Consider the following 20,095-nt stretch of genomic DNA (forward strand, 5'->3'; position numbering starts at 1 on the left):
GCCGTTGACAACATGGCAATGCGAACATCGAAGCAGTGCGAGCGGGAGCGTCTGAGGGAAGAACTGTAGGAGAGGACGTGCCGGGCGCTCCGCCTATTGCTTTGATTACGCCTGCGTAGCTTCAATTCACGAGGCATCGGTGGTGGCACTCCGCAGAGCGCTGCTACGGGCTCCCGTGTTCCCGCGAGCAGTGGCCGCGCCTGCACGAGAGTGCGCGGACAGATCCTCGGCACAGACACTGTCACGTGCACTATGTGTTTTTCGCGGAAGCGCGCGTTGACCTTAGACCGTGTACCGTGTTTTCGCCGGAGTAAGTAGACATTTAAGGTTGGGAGGATGAGGGCAAGCAATAGTCTCTTGCTCTCAGTCAAGTTTAGCTCTAAACTTTCAAGGTCAACTCCCTTATGTGGCTTCACTGCATGACTCTGGGGTTTTCTGTAATCCTGCTTCGCCGCATAGCTCGGTCGTCGTAGTTGCAGAATAGCACGAGAGATGGCGAGTGTAGCACTGCTAACGCCAGCTAACTTCGCGGTTACTCGTGCGCAACAGGCAGGTACCTCTGGGACCGGTATTTTGTAGCGATTCTTTATCATTTAGTCTATACTAGTTTTATCATTCACCGCTCTCGGCCGGCTGATCCCGGTGATAACACGAGCGGACCGCCGCTCTAGGTGACCTCTGACAGAGCGCGATAAGCGCGAAAAGGCATTAGCACCGGAAAGGCAGCGCTACAAAATACCGGCCTAGGTCTTTGGCTTCGGGTCGGTCGTGAGTGCCGACGTCTCGCACGCTGGCTCGGCGCGCTGCACGGGAAATTCCCGAGAAAAGCTTCGGAGCGGGGTACCCGCATGGACGAGCACGATCGTTCGAAGGCGAACGTTCTCGTGACACTTCGCGCGACATTGCGCAGGGTTCGTGTGACTTAAGCGTTGGGGTCCAGTATAGGGGGGCGAGCATATATGCTCAACATCCTGTCGCGGTGAGTCAGGCTTCCATGATTCGTCAGTGTCCATCCGCATGTTCAATTGGTAGTAAATCAGCTGGCTAGATGGGTCTACAAAGGCGCAATAAACGCCCCTTTGATTGTTCCCATTGTTGTATTGTCGTTCCTTTGTTCCAGGAGCGCGTTTCAGTCCGCACAATATTTTTGGCGTTGTTCACAGCTATGTCATTTATATTAAACGCGCTGCTAAAATCTCAAAAGAGAAGGAATGTGCGATCAGGAACACTTCTATCATACTTGCACAAACTTTGATGTCACTAGATTTAGTAATGAGACAAGTAATTATAAAAGACAAAGTAACTTCTAGCGATAAGAGTCTAGTGCAAGACATGAATCCCGTCATTGGAAGAGTTAGTAAACGGCTGCACAAATGGAAAAGTTCACGCTTTTCACTCCTGTATTGAGTTTCAACTACGGCCCACCAGTGTAACCCAGAAGACTGAAACAGAACTTTTGAATAGCGCCTATGTCACGCCCTTAGTGGATGTCTATGAATGACGTCACTGTTTTGCGACTCTATTGGAGTACCCTTGTATCAAGCAAAATGTAGGCTTGATACCTTCCCCCTTATGTTATCCCTTCTTTGGTTCGTTTCTGCTAAAGCCGGAACCTTTCCGGCCTCCGGTAGTTCAGTCCATGTTTCTGGTTAAAGTGGACGGAATTTTTCCGCTATGGAATTCGCTACGCTGCAGTACATTCGATTACCATGAACCCTATGCCGAAACTTACCGAAGTCAAACTAAGAAAGAAATGGCTTATCGAGCCATTATAACTTTCGAGAGTCAAAAAATTATTTTGGTCACAGCAACCGGTGTACAGAGTTTTTCATTGTAAGAGCATACGCCTCATTCGTATTAAAGATGCTATATTTTCAACATGCCTTCTACTTCCCGGGGGAAATGTGTCTAATACGGCGCCTAATAATGATACCGATAAAGTAAACGATCGTTTTCTTTATTTTGTGCTGAACATCAACAGCTATAGGCTCTTAAATACTAATGAGGTGGTCACTCTAAAAGTGGCAGGCCCATCAGGATTTAGTTTCCTGTATATTACTCTTTAGCTACCCACCGCGGTCACTTAGTGAATTTGGCTGCTAAGCACGAGGTCGCCGGGTCAAATGCCAGCTGGGGCAGCCGCATTTCGATGGGGGCGAATTGAAAAATGCCCGTGAGCCGCAGATTGGGGGCACGTTAATTAAGCCTAGGTGGTCAAAATTTTTCCGCAGTTCCCCACTACGGCGTGCCTCCTAATCATATCGTGGTTTTGGCACGTACTCGTAAAACCCCAGAATATCATTTTTTAAGTTCCTTCGTTATCATCCACCGTTCACGGTCAGCTAATCCTGGTGATACCATGGCCGGAGCTTCACCTTTTCAAAGTGTGCGAAGGAATATTATTACAATAAAGTCGTCACATTGTATGAGCCCGGCCGTTGTGCGTTGCTGCACGGCCACAGCACTTGAGCAAACAACTTTTGCTCTAGAACTAGGTACGTTCAAAACACCGATGCAATCGGCACGCGACCATTGACGTCAATGCGGTGCCGTTTTGGCAAACGTCAGCTCGCGAGGCAGTGCGACAGAAGACTAACATTCGACATGCAGCACTGGCGCTTTAATTGCATCAAAATGTAAAAGAAAAACGCTGCATGAGTTGAAAATTGTTTTCCTGGGCATAGTTGGAAGCGCTGTTGCACTGGAGTGGAACGACCACTCCGGTCGCATGTGAGGTACCCCAGAGCTCTTTGGAACTTGAGATCGGTTTAATATTTATATTTACCAGTCTGATTCTGTGTTGTTTTCAGTCCAGCCGCCTCATCCGAGTGTGGACCACGTCATACGCCAAGAATGTGAAAGTACCTCCCACTAAACAGACGTCGTGGCAGAAAGCAGCTGGGCTGTTTCAGGCATGCGTCGCATTCGCCCATTCAAAGAGGAACGAGGTATGAATGCCGAATGAGGTAAAAAAAAGTGTTTAGTTATAGACCGTTTTATTGAGGGCGCCGTCATTTTGCAAGGACAGCGCCGTCTATCGTCCGGCGCCTTGCTGGTATGCATGATCGCGGTAGACGGTGCACGACGAATGTGTTGTTGACGTCGAAGGACAAGTTTTGCGTTCTCCTGAGAGGTGTGGCCAAGTTCTTGCGCTTCGGAAACTTGTTAGCCTATCGCTACTAAGCTTTCAGCCTCGATATAGCCACAATATTGAACGACTATGGGCCTAGAGGAGGTTCCCCAGGTCCGTCCTCGGTCGAATAGGAGTCGAGTGAAGTCTAAAAATTGTTGATGCGCAACATACGTGCAGCTTGTTATTATCGTATATCTAGCCTGAAATTCTATTAAAGTATCACTCGGGAGAGAACAACCAGCGATGGGTCCGTGTGCTATGGGGTGCGCCGCATCGGTGTACATCCCAATACAGGTAACTGCAAAGCTTCGAGGAAACGGTTTTTGCTAGCTTTCGTGCTCCTAAAACCTTAGTAGTACGATTTGCCCCCGGGCATCAAGTTTAACAAAATAAAGAACTGCAATGTTACTCGACCGGAAGGGCCCTTAACATGAATAAAACGACCTGATGATGACTGCGGCCGCGAATATGCCACGCTTAACCAGACGTACGCGGTGCGTTGAAAAAATTTGCGCAGTCTGAGGTCTCGAGTGGTCCCTGTGCAAAGACACCTCACCGACTCGATAGAGCTGCAACAGCAGCATTATTTTATGAAGTACTACAGCGCGTGATGCGCGGCATGGGCCACAAGGTTTGCCGGCGATATTTGGAACCGCGGGAGAGACCACGTGAACTAGGGGCGGCCAGAAAATGGTACACATAGCTTCGGTTAGATAAGAACAAAGAACTCACCTTCATTTTCCTAGTCAACACGTTCTGTTTTTCTCAACACGTCCTCGGTCAACTCCAAACAGAACGTTCATCGTCAAGCATAATAACCTTAGAATACATTCGAGCAGAATAGTTGGAAAGTGCGTGCACGAATAAACAGTTTAACTTCGTCCATTGGCATTGGCTGGCCTACTTGAATACGCACCTTTCGTTCATATATCCCTTTTTTGTCATAGGTGTCGAGTTCTACGCCGTGCGCTCACTGGAAACAAAATGTTCTGAACCCGTGACGAAGTTGATGGCCTCAAATCCTTCCTGTTTGTGCTGGCAATAATATAAAGCAGGCGCTTGTCTGCAACCGCAGTGGTGGAGTCCAGGAAGCTATAAAACGGTCTATATAGCCAACGGGATGATGCTTTCCTTGTTTCAAAAACGAGTTAACACAGCTTTGATAATACCGTGTCGTAAAGGACCTTTTCTGAAATCAACAGGTACCGATGAATCCGTGTCCAGTATTTTGTTACCGATTGTATTTGTTTTCTAATATGATCGCACTCAGTATTGGGCCTAATTTCCTGGCAATAAGTGGCTGCGACCGATTTCGGATCAACATTCCCTCTAAGTGGCTACCCCGCCCGACTGCCGTCGTTAGCAGCACTCCATTGGTTGTATAAGAGAAGGCAAAAATTGGTGAAACACATCTTAACATAAACATGATCCCCTGGAAAGAATATTTCCCACTCCGGAAAAGTGCGCGGGAAGCATTGTGCAATGAAATTCAGGTCATTCGTGCACCTTAAATAATAATTAAACGCAACTGATCATTTATAACGCAATTTTTCTCGATTAATCGCTAACAATAAAAAAGAAACTGTCATAAACATACAACAAGCTCTCTCCCTAATTCATCTCTCTATCAACTTTGCCGAACAATGTTTTACTGTGATAGCAATTACATGACACTACAGGCGCACTTATGCCGTCGGCGTCGCCCATCGTCGCCACCGTGAGGTTCCGTATAAAGTCCAAGGACAATAATGTCGGCGCCGCACGCCTTATGCTGCATGTGGAGTGAAAACGTTTGAAGGTGAGGCGGCGATCGCGGCTGAATCTCGCATACGCAAGGGAGGAAAGCACGGAGGTAGCGCGCCGTTTTCCACCGCGCGCAAGCTTCCGGAGGAAGGATAGGGAGGGGGGGGGGTACAACTCCGTGTCCGCCGGGGCCACAAGGGTCCGCAATGCTCCATCACCGCTTCAATTATTGTTCTCGCGACAGAAAGCTCAGAAATCTAGCCAAATACACCAGTATATCACAACTGCTTTCCTATTCGGCAGTAGTGTTATCTAATTTATATCATACCTCGCAGCACTTTCTGTTTCAAGCAAAAGGGTTTTTCTGAATTATATGCTTGTTGCCATGATAGAATACGTATCAATTTCTAGAAAACTTCTAGTTAATTTCGCTCGTAAGCTTCCAAAAATTCATATAGTTGTTCTCGTGCAACCACGTTGTATATTTTGTTTCAGAATAAAGCTCATGTTTCCCGTGTCCGCAGTAGCGCAGTCATCTTAGTTAATTTTGACCGGCAATGGTTCTTCGCCGTGTATCTAAATATGGGCACACCAATACGTTCCCATTCCGTCTCCCTCGAAACGCAATCAGCGCAACGAATAATTGAATCGTTTACCTCATGTCTTATGTTATCACGCCACATACAGAGCACATTTCAAAATGCGAATTATGCCTACTTGTTAAATTTAGCACAAATATTTTTGCTTTGAAAATATAGGAAGAAAATAAATTTTTCGTTATGCATTGCTCCACAAACAGGTATGACGTTTTCTCTGTTGCTAAGATTCTAAATAAATTATTTCTTAAGAAAATTTAACGTAACCACTTATTTCGCAAATACATCAAGGCACATTGACAAATAGTTCGTTGTTAATGTAGAACTTTTTGTAGGTGAAGGCTTGACGCGGTGCTATTCGAACAAAAATCGCAGTTTTCCTTTCCTTCGCGAAAGTGCCAACCTCCTTGATTTAAAAGGCGTGTGATGTCTTTGCGCTCGCCAGTTTATATCGAAATTTGCATGCCCACTTCGTTGGCAAAACAAAAATAAAACATCTCTCGCAGGCCACTCGGTGGAAAATAAATGTTCCTCGATTTTGCACGGGCGCTACGTCCTGCCGGTATAATCATAACAGGGGTCAATTTCTTGGTTTCTAGGTCCTCGCTTGTCTGTTGCGAAAATCGCATGCTTGAGCCTCCTATGCGCAAAACTTGAAGCTGCAGTGTATAGACTCGATCCTGCATTGAACGACGCCCTAATTGCGCATTGAAGCTTGCACGTGTTCGCACCTTTCCGGCGTATAGCAATAAATGCTCGCTATAATTGGTAGTGCTCGTGACGGAATCCTCGTCAGCGAGACGGCAATGTTTCCTCCTTTGAATAACTTGGTGGGCATACACGTTCGTTGCAGACCGGAGATCTGGTGACGTGGATGACTTCCGTGAACCTGGACCTGGCAAACGAGACAACCTTGGCGAAAGTCGGCATACTGGACATGATTGTCCGCTGTTCACTTGACTTTGGAATCCATGCTATCTTTTCCATCACATTCGACGACGCCAAATTCGTTCATAATAAGAGGCTAATGAGGGTGCGCAAAATTGAACTTATGGTTTTGTACTAAAAGAACGTCACAGTATGCATTCTTTTTATTACACAGGGTGTTTTAGTTAACTTAGGCCAAACATTAAAAGTATGCAAATGCATCGTAGCAAGACAGAACCTTGTGTGCCGTCGCTTGGAGGTATTCAGATTATTTTTTGCATTCCGCCTAATTAGATGATTGATCATAATTAACTTCTCAATTATTATAATTAGATGAAAAGTGTCGAGAAAGTTGTAGAACATCATGAAATACTCCCGATACAGCTTTCTGTTGCTCAATACGTGATACATAAAAGTATTTTTTTGAGCGTGAAAGATGCCCGCGAATACACGCAAAGTGCCTCGAGCGGCCAGTCGCGCGGCAATTTTGCGTATATTCGCGGACTTCTTTCCCGCTCGGAAAAACACAAATATGTTGCACGTATTGAGGAACAGAAAGCTGTGTCTGAAATTTCTCATGTTGCTCTACATCTTTCTCATTGACACTTTTCATCTCACTATAATAATTGAGAAGTTGCCTAATTAATTAAGACTAATTATCTAATTGGGCGGAATGCAAAAAATATCTTGAGTATCTCCAAGAGACGGCAAACAACATTGCCTTGGTTCTTTCCAGCTACGTAGCAGTTGTATTTTTTTTTAAAGTGTGGCCGAAGTTAACTGAAACACCCTGTCGCTTGCAATGCCTGCTCCCCAATGACAATCACAATACAGTTATGGCCTTGACGTCACAGCATTTACCTGTGTTCACCAAAATCTGAGCCTATGAGCGCACTTGCATGTTTTATATACGCGCTCGTCAATGCGACCGCTTTGGCCCGGAAATAAAGCTGCAAACTCATTTGGGCACCAGAAATAATTATATGTACAACTAGTAATAGTATTGTTGTAGTTGTTTCGCTACTCATCTGGCCCATAGTTGAAATCCTCAGCCAGTGTCTTTGTGCTATTGTTATCAAGAGCTTGCAATACTTCTCAAAGGTCACATAAACATTTACACACCAGCACCCTTATATGACCCGCACGCAGGAATGCGGCCGCCTTGGCCCGCAAATAGAGTATAAACGGGAGAAAAGATGGAAGCGGTCAAGTAATGTCATGTATAAGGCATGAAAGAAAGTTACACCGGTGCAACGCACATTGTGGAACAAATGTGAAGCGAATGTTTTGTGAAGCGAGTAATTTGTTTCTATAGAACTAAATGGTATGCACACAATTCCGTAACGTTTCTTCTATGCAACATGCGATGTATAGGTTGTATGTCATGATTTACAGATGTATTAGACTAAAGGAAGTGCGCTTACCGGCAAAATCCTGTCGGTTCCTCTTTCGTACGCCAGTAGACTACATGAAAAATTGGTTTGTGCCATTAAAACACCCGTGTACTTAGATTTAAGTGCCCGTTAAAGAGCCCCAGGTGGTCAAAATTTCCGGAGTCCCCCACTACGGCGTGCCTCATAATCAGATCGTGGTTTTGGCACGTAAAACCCCATAATTTAATTTTACATGAAAAATTGTGGTTACAGGCGAGGATAGCTTGGCATCAAGAAAAAGAAGCACACGTTGATGGGCTACTTGATTCGACATACTAAAGCAGCACCGTAACAAGGTTCTGAGCTGATAACTCACTCGGACTGCTGAAGACACATTCCTGTATGTCGGTTCGTCAGGAATAAAGGTTTGTTTTTAGTTAGTGCTCGGGACGACAGTTTTGCGTTCGATCGCGTGTCCTCATTTCCAGCCTTGCGCTACCGTCTGCATACGTGCTGTCTGAGGAAAGATTAGTTTAATATAGGCACATAACATGGTAGTTTGGTTTCCAGCCTATGCTAGCTAATGACAATACCACAGTGTTTCATTGTTTTACTGGAAACGTAAAGTTCATCAAAAAGGTCTTGTCCGCTTTGATCCCGTGTTCTGTTTTATTTTTTTCAACGTTTTGTTAACGGCGGCCCTACATTCAACTGATTGTTTTACCAAGTTTAGGCAATGGCAAACTGATATCGATATATCACTCAATTCTGCACTGCGCTGAAAGAAATCGGCACACCGACGCCGCACATGGATATAAGGCGCGCTTTGTATGGCAGCCACATTTTGTGAATAACCAGCGTGGGGTTCCGCTGTTGGTGGACGTCCAACATTTGCAGCAGCATCCTTTTATTTTTGGGAGCAGAGTGACATTCCTAATAAGGTTCTATCGCATTATTGTTTCGCAGATGAAGTTCAGCGAAGAACAAGAGGACTGGCTGAAGGGACGCCAGAATATTTCAGAAACCGTGAACTCGGCTAAATATGCCCAGCGGCTGCAATATTTTGGCGTTGACCCTTCTAGTCAGGCGCCCACCCTTGCATCTAGGATCATCGAGTACGAGAAGCAGCGTGAGAACGTTTTTCACGTATTGGCAGCGTGGATTTAAGAATCTCAGTGACAGGCTTAGGTAATATTTAGAATGCGCGAAGACGGTTTTTGTGTGCCGAAACGTATATCGTTGAAGCTAAAACGATCGCCAGGTTTCAGCATTTCGCATGTAACAGACTACACCTATTGCTCTCATGCAAACACATTCAATCTTGCTTACAATGGTGCCACATGTTTACGGCTGGCATTAGCGTGGATAACAAATTGGTACTTTTGTGTTATCAGGAAAAATTATGTCCGATGTGGAAAATTTAGTTTCTTCTCTGGGAACACAAAAATTTTGAATTGTTTTCAATTTCGAAGGCAAATGTGTGTTCTTGCGTATTGTCTGGGAAAGCATGTTTGGTCTAGAAAATTTTGTAGGGTGGGAGGAGTGGGGACACGATATATGGAAAAGAAAACATATTTAGCAATAACACAAAACTCCGTGCTACTTTATAGACACCTCGAAGATACGTTTCTCGTTCACATTCATATTTAATCTTCTTTGAACAACATCCTTGTTTTGGTTCGAAGTGAAGTGCTAGTAAATACTAATACTTTCAAATTATTTCTCAAGTGAATAATATGACTTGTTGTGGGTATTTCATAGTGCCTTTACACAACTGTCAGGAGTTGTGGCCGTTGTGCAAAGGTTGTCGCTTATCAACATATAAAAAGGGTGATTAGCGAAGATTAAGGGCTCATTCACACTTGCGACTAGGCGAGGTCGCAAAGCGACCAGTCGCAAGTAGTCGCAAATGGTCGCTTTTCTCGAAATGCGACTATTTCGAGCCAGTCGCTCACTGCTCGATTTTTCAGTCACGCGACCGCAGTCAGAGAACAGCTGAGCCAATCAGATGCGAAGGAACAGAACGTCCGTATACGCTGACGCTTATTTTATGCGGCGATGACATTTCAAGCAGACGTGAACGGCATATCGCGAGACATTTCGGTTTAGCGACTCGTCGGTCGCATTTGTCAGTGTGAACATCGTTCGTCTAGAGTAGCTTTCTGGTCGCCAGTCGCAATCGGTTGCGTGACCTCGCCTAGTCGCAAGTGTGAATGGGCCTTAAGCGTTTCGTTTTCAGAGACAGCTCACATTTAAAATAAGCTTATTCAGAGGCTTTCTTACACGAAAATTTAAGTGCAACTGTTTGTAGAAGTAGATTGTTTACCGATTTCGGCTGCATGTTCGGTGTACTTCAAAAGCTTATTCATGCAAGATGAGTAAGCTTTGAATCCTTCCACTATAAAACTTTTGATTCATTCGTAAGGTATCAGTCCAATGACTGACTAGAAGGCGTGAGCAGTAAACCACAAGAAATGACTAAGAGCAGGAATTTTTTTTATTATTATTTGCTAGAAAAGTCTCACGGCTGCCATGAATGCTTTCTTCTCTTATTGTATACCTTCTTTATTTCTGCACTGGTTTAACATTCACGCAATTTATTCTTCGCCACACATATACAAAATCAATCTGCATTTCTAATACGCCTGTTAGGAAAGTCACATCCTGTAAATATCAATGTCTCTTAAATAGAGTTGCATATACACTGGAGAAGCAGATTGTGCAAACAGTACACCAGCAACTATTTATTTCATTCTGGCTAGACATATCTACTCTAAATAAAGTTAACTTTATTATAATATTAGGTTTCGTTCCACGGAAGCCATACACTTGTATCTCACTATCCTCAAACAAGAAGCATTTTCTGAATTTAAATCGCTATTTGAGGCTAAACTGCAAATCAACTTGGAATGCTATTTCGTTTTTCCTAATGTGTTTGTGGCGTAGAAACTTGTTTGAAATGCTGTGGTTGTCTATAGCACTACTCCTGATGCAAGAAATATCTCACAATAGTTCTGAAATGAGATACTTAGATCTCGAATAATTACAAAATATTGTGAAATACAGGTGGTACTTTGTTTTTCTTTTTTACTTATTCTTGCTGTTACTATTATTTCGTGAAAATTGAATAATCATGCTGCATAATGTAATGAGAACAGGGCGCGTTCATCTCAAAAGTTTGTAATATGTGGTTCGCGCTGTTGAATTTTATTTGCTAACAAATATTTTACAGTTTGTCTGACATTTTCTATTTCAAATATTCTCTCTCCATTCTACTGCAGTTTACGCGGTCTTCGAGTGGGCGAAGAAAGGGGAGAGTGCTCCCGACGTTCAAGAAATTAGCAACGTGTGGGAATACACTGGGGGATACATCAACAGAAGTATGTCTAAAAGGCGTGCGACTTTTGCACTACTTACGCAGCATCTATGTGTGACCTGCAAACGGTCAGACATGCGCCATTTCGTGTTTTTACGACTCAGCCCATTCATTTGTTTGCACAGCACGATTTGTTGAGCCGTCTGGACGACACTAACTCTGAAATAGCGGCAGCTAGAAACACTTTTAACTTACTGGCACGTTACAAAAGTTTGAAGAAGTGCTAAGATTGAAAGCGAATGACAGCATCAACCGGTCAACAGTCAAGGTAATCAATGAGACATTTAGGGTATTGTAGTTAAATAAAGGAGGGAAGAGAATAATTAAACAGAAAATCTTACAGGCATAGGTTAAGTTTGAACTTGGTTTCTCTACTGGGACCCGCTGCGCTGTGATATGCATGATTGCTCATAACATTCTAAAATTATAATTTGCGGATCGAAAGAAATGTTCGTGCACGTTCCGAAACTATCGCTATAAAGAATAAAATGGGAATAGCTAAAAGTCAGTATTGTTTCCGCACAAATTTTGCGGTAGACGTTGTATTCCCGTGAGTGCTTATAAAAACTTTCAGGACAGAAAGCCGACTATGCGATCTGACGGGTAACCACTAAGAAAATAATGACTGCTCTTCACATTTCTAAAACAGCGCGTTATACGCTGTTCCAAATCAAAAATGAAAGTGATTCACCACATGCACGGTAGTGTAGAAGAAAACGTTCGTACAACTTCATGTATGACTTAACGACGTTCGCAGTAAGCACTGCGTATGTAATTAGAGCCAGGATTAGATTGTGAACTCTCCCGCTTTTGTAGTTCACGCTCTCCAGTTTTCTTTACATTCTTCGCTTATGTTTTGTTTGCAAGAAGCTTGAATATCGCAGCCAAAAATTTGCTATTTTCCTGTGAACACAACGTGAAGCTTGTAAGAGCTTTATTTTCATGCGTTTACATTCTGACTGTCTTAGCCCACTGGGAGCTGGGGTCACGTCTAGCTCCGCTGTTCACGGCTCTCAGGCCCAACCACCTCCGAGGTGTACAGGAGCCAATTCCAGCTCAGTTATCAAACGGCTAAGGAAGACACGAAAGAAAACGAAAGCATCAAGCTACCCTGAAACACTTTTCGAACTAATCATCGAATGAATGACCTCACTATCATACTACGTCGCCTCACGAATCTCCTGCCGCAAAATGTTTTTGACGCTTTCATGTACAAGAAGAGTTGGTCGCAGTTAGCGCACCGATGAGCGGCTTTCGCTTTTAATTGGTATTCACGAACGCGCTGCAACCTAAACCGGGGAACAGTCAAAAGGGGGCAAAGCCCCGCCCAAATGTTGAGTTTCTCGAAGGTAAGGGAACTCACGGCGGTACCCCGTGGAGGCGGCGGTAGGCTACGCTACGAGGGACGCCGCTGCTATCTCCGAGTCCATGTGCAGAAGACGCAGCTACGTGCGTTCGTAGAACTACAGCGCACAGATGAAATCACTTTTCTTTCTTTTCGCATCTCAGTGGCATTTCCGCCGTCGTCGTCGGCGTCGCCGTGATGTTTCGTACAAAGTCTAAGTGCGAGAACACCGTGACCGCTCGTCGTGTGCTGTAGGTGCGAGTGAAAGCGTCGGAGGGGGAGCTAAGGATGGTAGCTTGAATTCCACGCGCATGGAAGGAAGGCGGGGCTGAAGTACCCCTTCTGCCACTACGCGGAAAAATCCGGGTGGGGGTGGGTTGTTTTAGTCCGGCGGCGGCAGCGTACGGCACTGCTGAGCCTGGTCGAGCGCACCCTATCTTGAAAGCGATCTGCGGTGAGTACGAAGTCTAGGTACGCCGAGTGTTCATAGCTTCGTGTGCGCTGTGTTCTCGCCGCTTACTTCTCGTTGGAGCGAGAGCTAGGACAAAGCTATATTCGCTCGCTGCTGCTGCCACTCTTCCTCACACCAGCGTTTTGGCAGCGGGTGTTTGCGCTCATCGAGTGAGATGCGTTTGTTTGCCTATTCGCTGCATGACGACATGATGCATGATGCTGCATGACGACATTGCGGATGTGAGAGCTAGGTATTTTCAATCTTTTAAATGCAGAGCATTTCATGGCGAACGTTTGCCACTTTGACACTATCTATCTGTCTAAATATCTATCTATCTGTCTATCCATCTATCTATCTATCTCACCGCCTACGCCTTGTTGCTCTCATGGTCGTTTCGTTAACTTGGTAGGTACCAAAATTGGCATAGTGTGACAAGAGTGAATGACGGACGTAAATGATAGGTCGAGACATGAATGTCATCACATGTGTGTCATGTAGGTCAAGAAACAGTCGCCTACGTCTTGATGCTCTCATGGTCGTTTCGTTAATTTGGTATGTACCAAAATTGGCCTAGTATGACAAGAATGTGTGGCGATGATATCTCTTGACATAAATATCATGACATGTGTGTCATATAGGCAATGAAACAGCCGACTACATCTTGGTGCCCTCGTGGTCGTTTAGTTAACTTGGTATGTATCTAGAATGGGTTCGGACATTGGTACCAAGTGAAGGAAACAATAAAGGGTGATGGCAGCAGTCATAGCCAGGAGCATGAGAGCAAAAATGACAATGACTCAGCGAAAAAAGATTAACACTCACAAACCACTGCAATGGGTTCGCACGTGTGCACTAATTGATGGAAACACTAGAGGATGATGGTGGAAATCACAGTCATGAGCATGACGCAGCAAAAACGACCATGACTCAGCGAAAAAAGATTAAGACTCAAAACCACTGAAATTGATTCGGCCTTGGGTACTAAGGGAAGGAAGCACAAAAGGACGATGGGAGAAGTCATAGTCATGAGCATGACTCAGCAAAAACGACGATGACTCAGCGAAAAAGATGGACACTCAAAAACCACTGAAATGAGTTGAGACATAATTGAAATGTAATGACATGAATGTCATGACATGCGTGTCACATAGGTGATGAAACAGCCGCCTGGGCATCGATGCTTCCATGATCGTTTTGTTAACTTGCTAGGCTCCCCGCACACTGCTTCGCATAACGTCGAATCCCACAGGGCGTGGGGTCTGCCGGCTTTTCTTGTACACGAGATTGTAAAGACTTTGCTGCATTGAGTGAAATTTATTTGCGCTTGCACGTTGTACGCTGAGTGCAATATTTAGCTCACGTGTTCACTGGAACTACTTCTGCACATCGTCGACGTTTTCTAAGTTTAAAAATGTTCCTGTCCCCTTTCACTTTAGTGAATTATTAGCTACTTTGTGTACTCGTGTCAATAGAGTCAGACAGCGTAGAAAGCTTACAGATTGTCTGCTTTACTTTTGACGAATTGCGAAAAAAAAAGCGGCAGAGAAGATTAAACGAGAAATATTCCTCCAACTGGTATACGCACAGCGCACCTACATACCCAAACTGACGATTGCCTCAAATAATAGGGCATCTCAGAAATATCTTCTAAGGACAAGCTGTTAAACAACCGTTCTATGACGAAAGTTACACGTAATGAAATAGTGTTGTTACTCCAATTTTTCAAACAAGCTGGAACGCTATGCCCGCGCCATGCCTGGGGAGCCATTCTAGGGGATAATTTTAATGAAGTTGAAGTATGTTCAGTCGAAAACGAAATGTCAAAGCTGCACTTTAAATAAAGGTGCTATGTTTGGCCCCAATATTTGTGATGGCACCGGTTAGCTACTAAGAAATTTGCTTAGCACATTCAAAGAGTGTTCAAGGGTCCCGGCCAGGTCCGAGGGGAGTCAAACACACCTCCCCAGTGTTTCTTCTTACCCAAACTGACGATTGCCACAAATAATAAGGTATCTCAGAACTTTTTTCTAATGACAAGCTGTTTGTTATACAGCCCTTCTATGACGAAAGTTACACGTCATGAAATAGTGTTGTTACTTGTATTTTTGAAACAGCAGCTAAAGGGATCACTCATAGCCCATCCTGAGTTCGGCGTTTTAGTAAGTTTTATTGGTTCCTGAAGACGTAATCGTCCGTACACATTAAGGCCTCTACTCTCGGAAAATTGCGAGAAATAAATTTTCGGATCTGAGCACCAGCAGAAAGATTTTCTCCAGGCATGTTTTCGTTAGACGCTTACTGGAAATTATATGGTATAGATATTTTGCCACCGCCCGAATTACATCGTCCGCTGCATTTTTAGCATTTGACCGCCATTAACTTTTTGACGTAAGTGTCTTTCCTTGTTTTCCAGGTGAGTGGGCGAAAGTGTTTCCCAGATACACCAATAAGACTTACAAGGGTACTGACCACATCGTGTATCAGCAGTATGTAATCACCATCCTCGTAAACATCTTGAAGGGACCAGTCGGCTTCAAAAGAGTGCGCTACCTAATTGCCTGGAGTGTCTTCAGGCAGCTGGTGGAGTACACATTGCCAAGTTCGCAGGTGGATGAAAAAAAAGTTGACTACACTTGCTACCGCCACGTCCTTAGGGTCATGAAGCTGGCTTTAGTGAGCCCATTCCTCCAGACAAGTACGTCTATTTACTTGTGAGCTACTTGCTTGACAATCGTCAGTATGTGAAGGTTCGAGATGCTAATGTGAAAAGTTTCATTATTGCATTTGCGCAAGTGCGTTAACAGGGAGCGTAGATTTTTCGCTGAATAAAGGAGTAGTATTTTCATTGTTATTGAACGTGGAAAAAGCCATGGAGGACATTGTAGGTATGAGAAATTTTAAATACGAATGTTTTCACGTCATACACAGTATACTGATTACCTGTCAACACACCTCTTCAGTCAGCGTCACTGTCGAGTACACAGCCCGACTTTTAAAGCGAAAGCTTTATTAACCTAGTTCAGCCGAGTTTTGCCGTCGCCAGCAATTTGACCATCATTTGACCGCAGCTGCGTCGTAGCGTTGGCAACGTATCACGTGACTCGTCGCGCCGAGCTCCGCCGCCGCCACCGGCTTGACGCGTGCGCTCTCCGCACCTGGGTCGCCGCCTGATCACGTGACTCGCCCCGCGCCTGGCTAAGAGAAGCGCCGCGCTCGCTCTCATCCTGCTCCCGAGTTCGTCGTCGTCAGGTCCGCAGCTGGCTACGTTGCCGCTAATAATTACGGCGTGTAATTACACTTCTCTTCTGTCTAATCCTTCATCTTCTTCACCTGTACATAATCATCATCACTGTGCGCGTCGTGTTCGTTCGGCGCGTGGCTCAGCCAAATAAAGGCGACGAGACAACAGCTGTGCTGCTGCCTTACAATATAATAGCGTAAGGGCTAAGCCCTCACGCTATATCGAACGCGGGAGCACGATGAGAGCGAGGCCGGGCCTTCTTTGAGCGTTGCGCGGGAGCGGGTAGCTTTGAGCCGTCGTCGGCAAGCGGCGTCTGCCCACCCCGCGAATATCGCCCCGGCGAGTTGCTTCACTGGAGAAAGTCCGGAATGCCAAGCGCGCAAAAGCTAGCGTCGGAGACTTACGAAGAGTGAGCGGTTCGGCTTGCAAAAGGCTTGCACTTGTAGGCTTATAATTTCTACCTGACTTAACGACGATTGTATACCTAAGTATAATAATTACAGCTAAATCAAAAGTTAACCAAGTGAAACCAAGTGAAACCAAGAGTTAACTAGGCTGAATCAAGCTTTCGCTTTGCATATCTAGAGTTAGCCGAGCTAAGGCGCAGCCATTTTTCGATTGCCTTCTGCGTAGTTCCTTTAGACCGATTCATTCGAACCTGCAACTGCACATAAAGTGACCTTAGCTATCTGCGGTTTTAACTAGAAATGATTGACTAATTTAACAGGCGGCCTATACTGCATCTTTCAGGGGGTGTACTAGCAGCCTGGAATATTGCGGAACTATATATCCATGCGATAGTCGAGTCCTCATTACATTTTATTCACCAAAACATGTTGCGGAAGGACTTGCACTATGAAAAAGACTTACATCACTATATAATCACGCCAGCAGAACGACAGAAGCAAACATGGTCGCTTAGTGTTACTGGAATACATTTCTTATACTAGATTTGTTAGTGGGCACTGATATACTATTTGATTGTTATTCATTTAAACTATTTCTCAAGCCATACCAGATGCAGAAGATGGCGCGCGAAAGCCCGCTTCCTAATATGCTTCAACACAAAAAGCAGGTATACTGAGGTAAAGGCCACAAGGTAAAACGCCCATTGTGTAAATATTTGTTATTGACGTTAAAATGGAGACGGCCGCGTGGGTCGTTTCATTTGGGCAATTATCTACACAAAAAGTAGCCGACTCACCCTTGACCTAAATTTTCGTCTGTGCTTGTTGATGCGCGTGTAGCTGGTTGGAATTTGGTTTGATCATTTTCATTGTCACATCTATCGGAGAAAATGCCTTAAAAGTGTTTAAACACATTGTGGAAATATTCACGTAGTGGAAATTCTGCTTATATTCGCTTTCGTTAGAAAAAGCCGTTGAACACCAGTTCCTAGAAGACAGAGCAGTGCTTTTTTTTTTCACCTGCCTTGACGAAGCTTCTTTTTTTTTTGGGGGGGGGGGGGGATGTGTGTGCTGTAACTCCTCGGACTAGATATCCGGTGAGAAAATGTGAGCTTGCATTCTCTTTTGGGGAGCAGTGGTCCGGCCGGAAAGTATGCAAGAGGTTGACGGGATGGTGAAGAGGATCCGGCAAACCTTCCGTATGGCCTTTGAGTCGTCAGGCTGGACCGTAGGGAGAATGCGAGAAATTGTCCTGCGGAAGCTCAGCACTTTGAAACATCTCGTGGGAAGCCCGGGAAAGTTTCATGACCCCGCCTTCATTGACAAGTATTACGGTAAGCAATTTTCAAGAGCAGGTAATTTCGTTTCACTACATCGGTGGGACGTTGAACGCCATGTGTGCTGCCCGAATGAACCCTGTCTTTTGGAAAGAGCTGCAGCTGTTTAATGAGTGTAATCGAACGTATTCCTGTCAGGAAATCCTTTGTTGCTCTAGAGTTCAAATTTTAATTTCATTTGTAACTGACAAGAGAGCAAATAAGCGTTGACGTCCGCATAGAAAAACAAGTCTTCTTGTGCTTACCACATTATAGAGGCCGTTCATCTTACCAGAGACCTGTGGCGCATCAACTTTTCTATGTAGTCATTCTGGAAGAATTACACCCCTGAAGTGTTTCTTTAACTTTTAGAAAAGTATGAATGGTTCCAGAATCACGCGGGGAGATTTCGCACCATAATAGTAAAGCTGCAAAATGCCTGAGCGGATGTTACACGTTGCGAAAGCTTTTCAAATTTTAAAGGTAAATGGCTGAGGTCCCTTGATAAACATAACCCTATTTTACGAGAAAATAATTATATAGTGGACTTATCTGTGTATTTCAAATTATGTTACACTTTTATTATGTTGCAATTGTGGAACTCCAGCTTTCGAGTAAAATTGGACAGCGGTGTCCGTGACATGCAGTTTAGTTGGATTGCAAGCACAATTGCTAGTTAGGCCTAACACAAACTCAGGACAGGAAAACGATTCTGGGGCAGAAAATAGGTAAATTGTTAACACAAAGCAAGCTCAAAACAATTTATACGTGCCACTGCTTTGGATTGTTTGTAACGTCTTAATGTAAATACACTGATATATATAATCAATTTATAAGCCAACAAACAATGGCCAGAAGGCAAGAATAGCGGAAATTGTTCGCAGTTCCTGACTGACTTTGAGAAATGTTACACAAATTAAAATCTAAGTTAATGGAAAAACAACTGACCGCAGGTGGGATTAGAACCCCCGTGTTCGGATTACGCGTGCGATGCTCTTACCTATTCAGCTATCGCGTTATTTTCCCATCCACTTTCTTGGGTACTTATGTCTGTCTCCTAGAACTAACTCTGGGAGTGTTAGGGAGGGGGGGGGGGGCAAGCACCACCACTCAAGGCCACGGAAGTGGATGCAGAAAATGCTAATTGCCGCTGGCACCACCTAGTACGTGAAGTTTGTGGTTGCAGGCAACTGCTCAAGAACCTATATACGTTACCTCAAGCGGATTCGAGACCCTCGCATTCTAATGAGCGAGAAGCAAACAGACGGGACCGATTTAATTAATAACTTACAAAGCCATCAAACAATAACACCAATGACAGCATAGGGAAAATTATTTGTAGTTCTTAATTGAATTGAAGACATTAGGAATAAATAAAATGAAAGTGGATGAAAAGACTTAGAGGTTGACTCCAACCAAATAAGGAAATTTTACTAGCCCGACGTTTCAGAACCAATTCGGCTCCTTCTTCAGTAGGGGATATTCTTCGGAGGTGGCGGTGTGCCGCTTTTAAAAGGTCCGTCGTAACAAAGGAGAGGAAGGGGGAGAGAACGTAAGGTGCGGAGACACTTGGCAGGGCACCTGCTCTAGACTGACAAAATAGGTGGTTGGGGTGGGGTGTGGGGGGGGGCTTCGGCATCGCTGTTCGGCTGGGTTGACCGATGCTGGGCGTCCTTTAGTCGCGGGAATGCGTTGACCCCCCCCCCCCTCCCACCCCCACCACCTATTTTGTCTGTCTAGAGCAGGTGCCCTCCCAAGTGTCTCCGCACCTTACGCTCTCTCCCCCTTCCTCTCTTTTCTTACGACGGACCTTTTAAAAGCGGCACACCCCCACCTCCGAAGAACACCCCCTGAAGAAGGAGCCGAAATGGCTCCGAAACGTCGGGCTAGTAAAATTTCTTTATTTGGTTGGAGTCAATCTCTAAGTCTTAATCAATTTCGTCGAAATGTTAAGCCTCAAGTGGATAAAAAGCACTTATTATTTCTTTAATTCCCAATGAAAACAACTTGTGGATGCCTCTGCCACCTCTGCCGTTTTTCTGCCAAACTAACCTAGTGGTCTGGTCCCTCCAGCTTCTACTTCCGCCAGGAGAGCTCACAGCGAAACATGTACCATCTGGCTGTCGAGTTCCTACTATCATTCTGCGCAGAGAACTGCCGGAACCTGGTAACTATCCATAAGGC

General features: G+C 44.8%; 1 long non-coding RNA gene across 1 annotated transcript; it reads left to right on the top strand.

Moving 5' to 3' along the window:
* The first annotated feature begins 8,743 nt into the window (after nt 1–8,743).
* On the top strand, nt 8,744–15,430 carry LOC125944542 (uncharacterized). Its single transcript, XR_007466265.1, has 3 exons — nt 8,744–8,901; nt 11,054–11,152; nt 15,361–15,430. It is a non-coding gene; the product is annotated as an uncharacterized LOC125944542 (long non-coding RNA).
* Nucleotides 15,431–20,095: the final 4,665 nt, after the last annotated feature.

This window comes from Dermacentor silvarum, chromosome 3, assembly GCF_013339745.2.
Source record: "Dermacentor silvarum isolate Dsil-2018 chromosome 3, BIME_Dsil_1.4, whole genome shotgun sequence".
Classification (NCBI taxonomy): Eukaryota; Metazoa; Arthropoda; class Arachnida; order Ixodida; family Ixodidae; genus Dermacentor; species Dermacentor silvarum.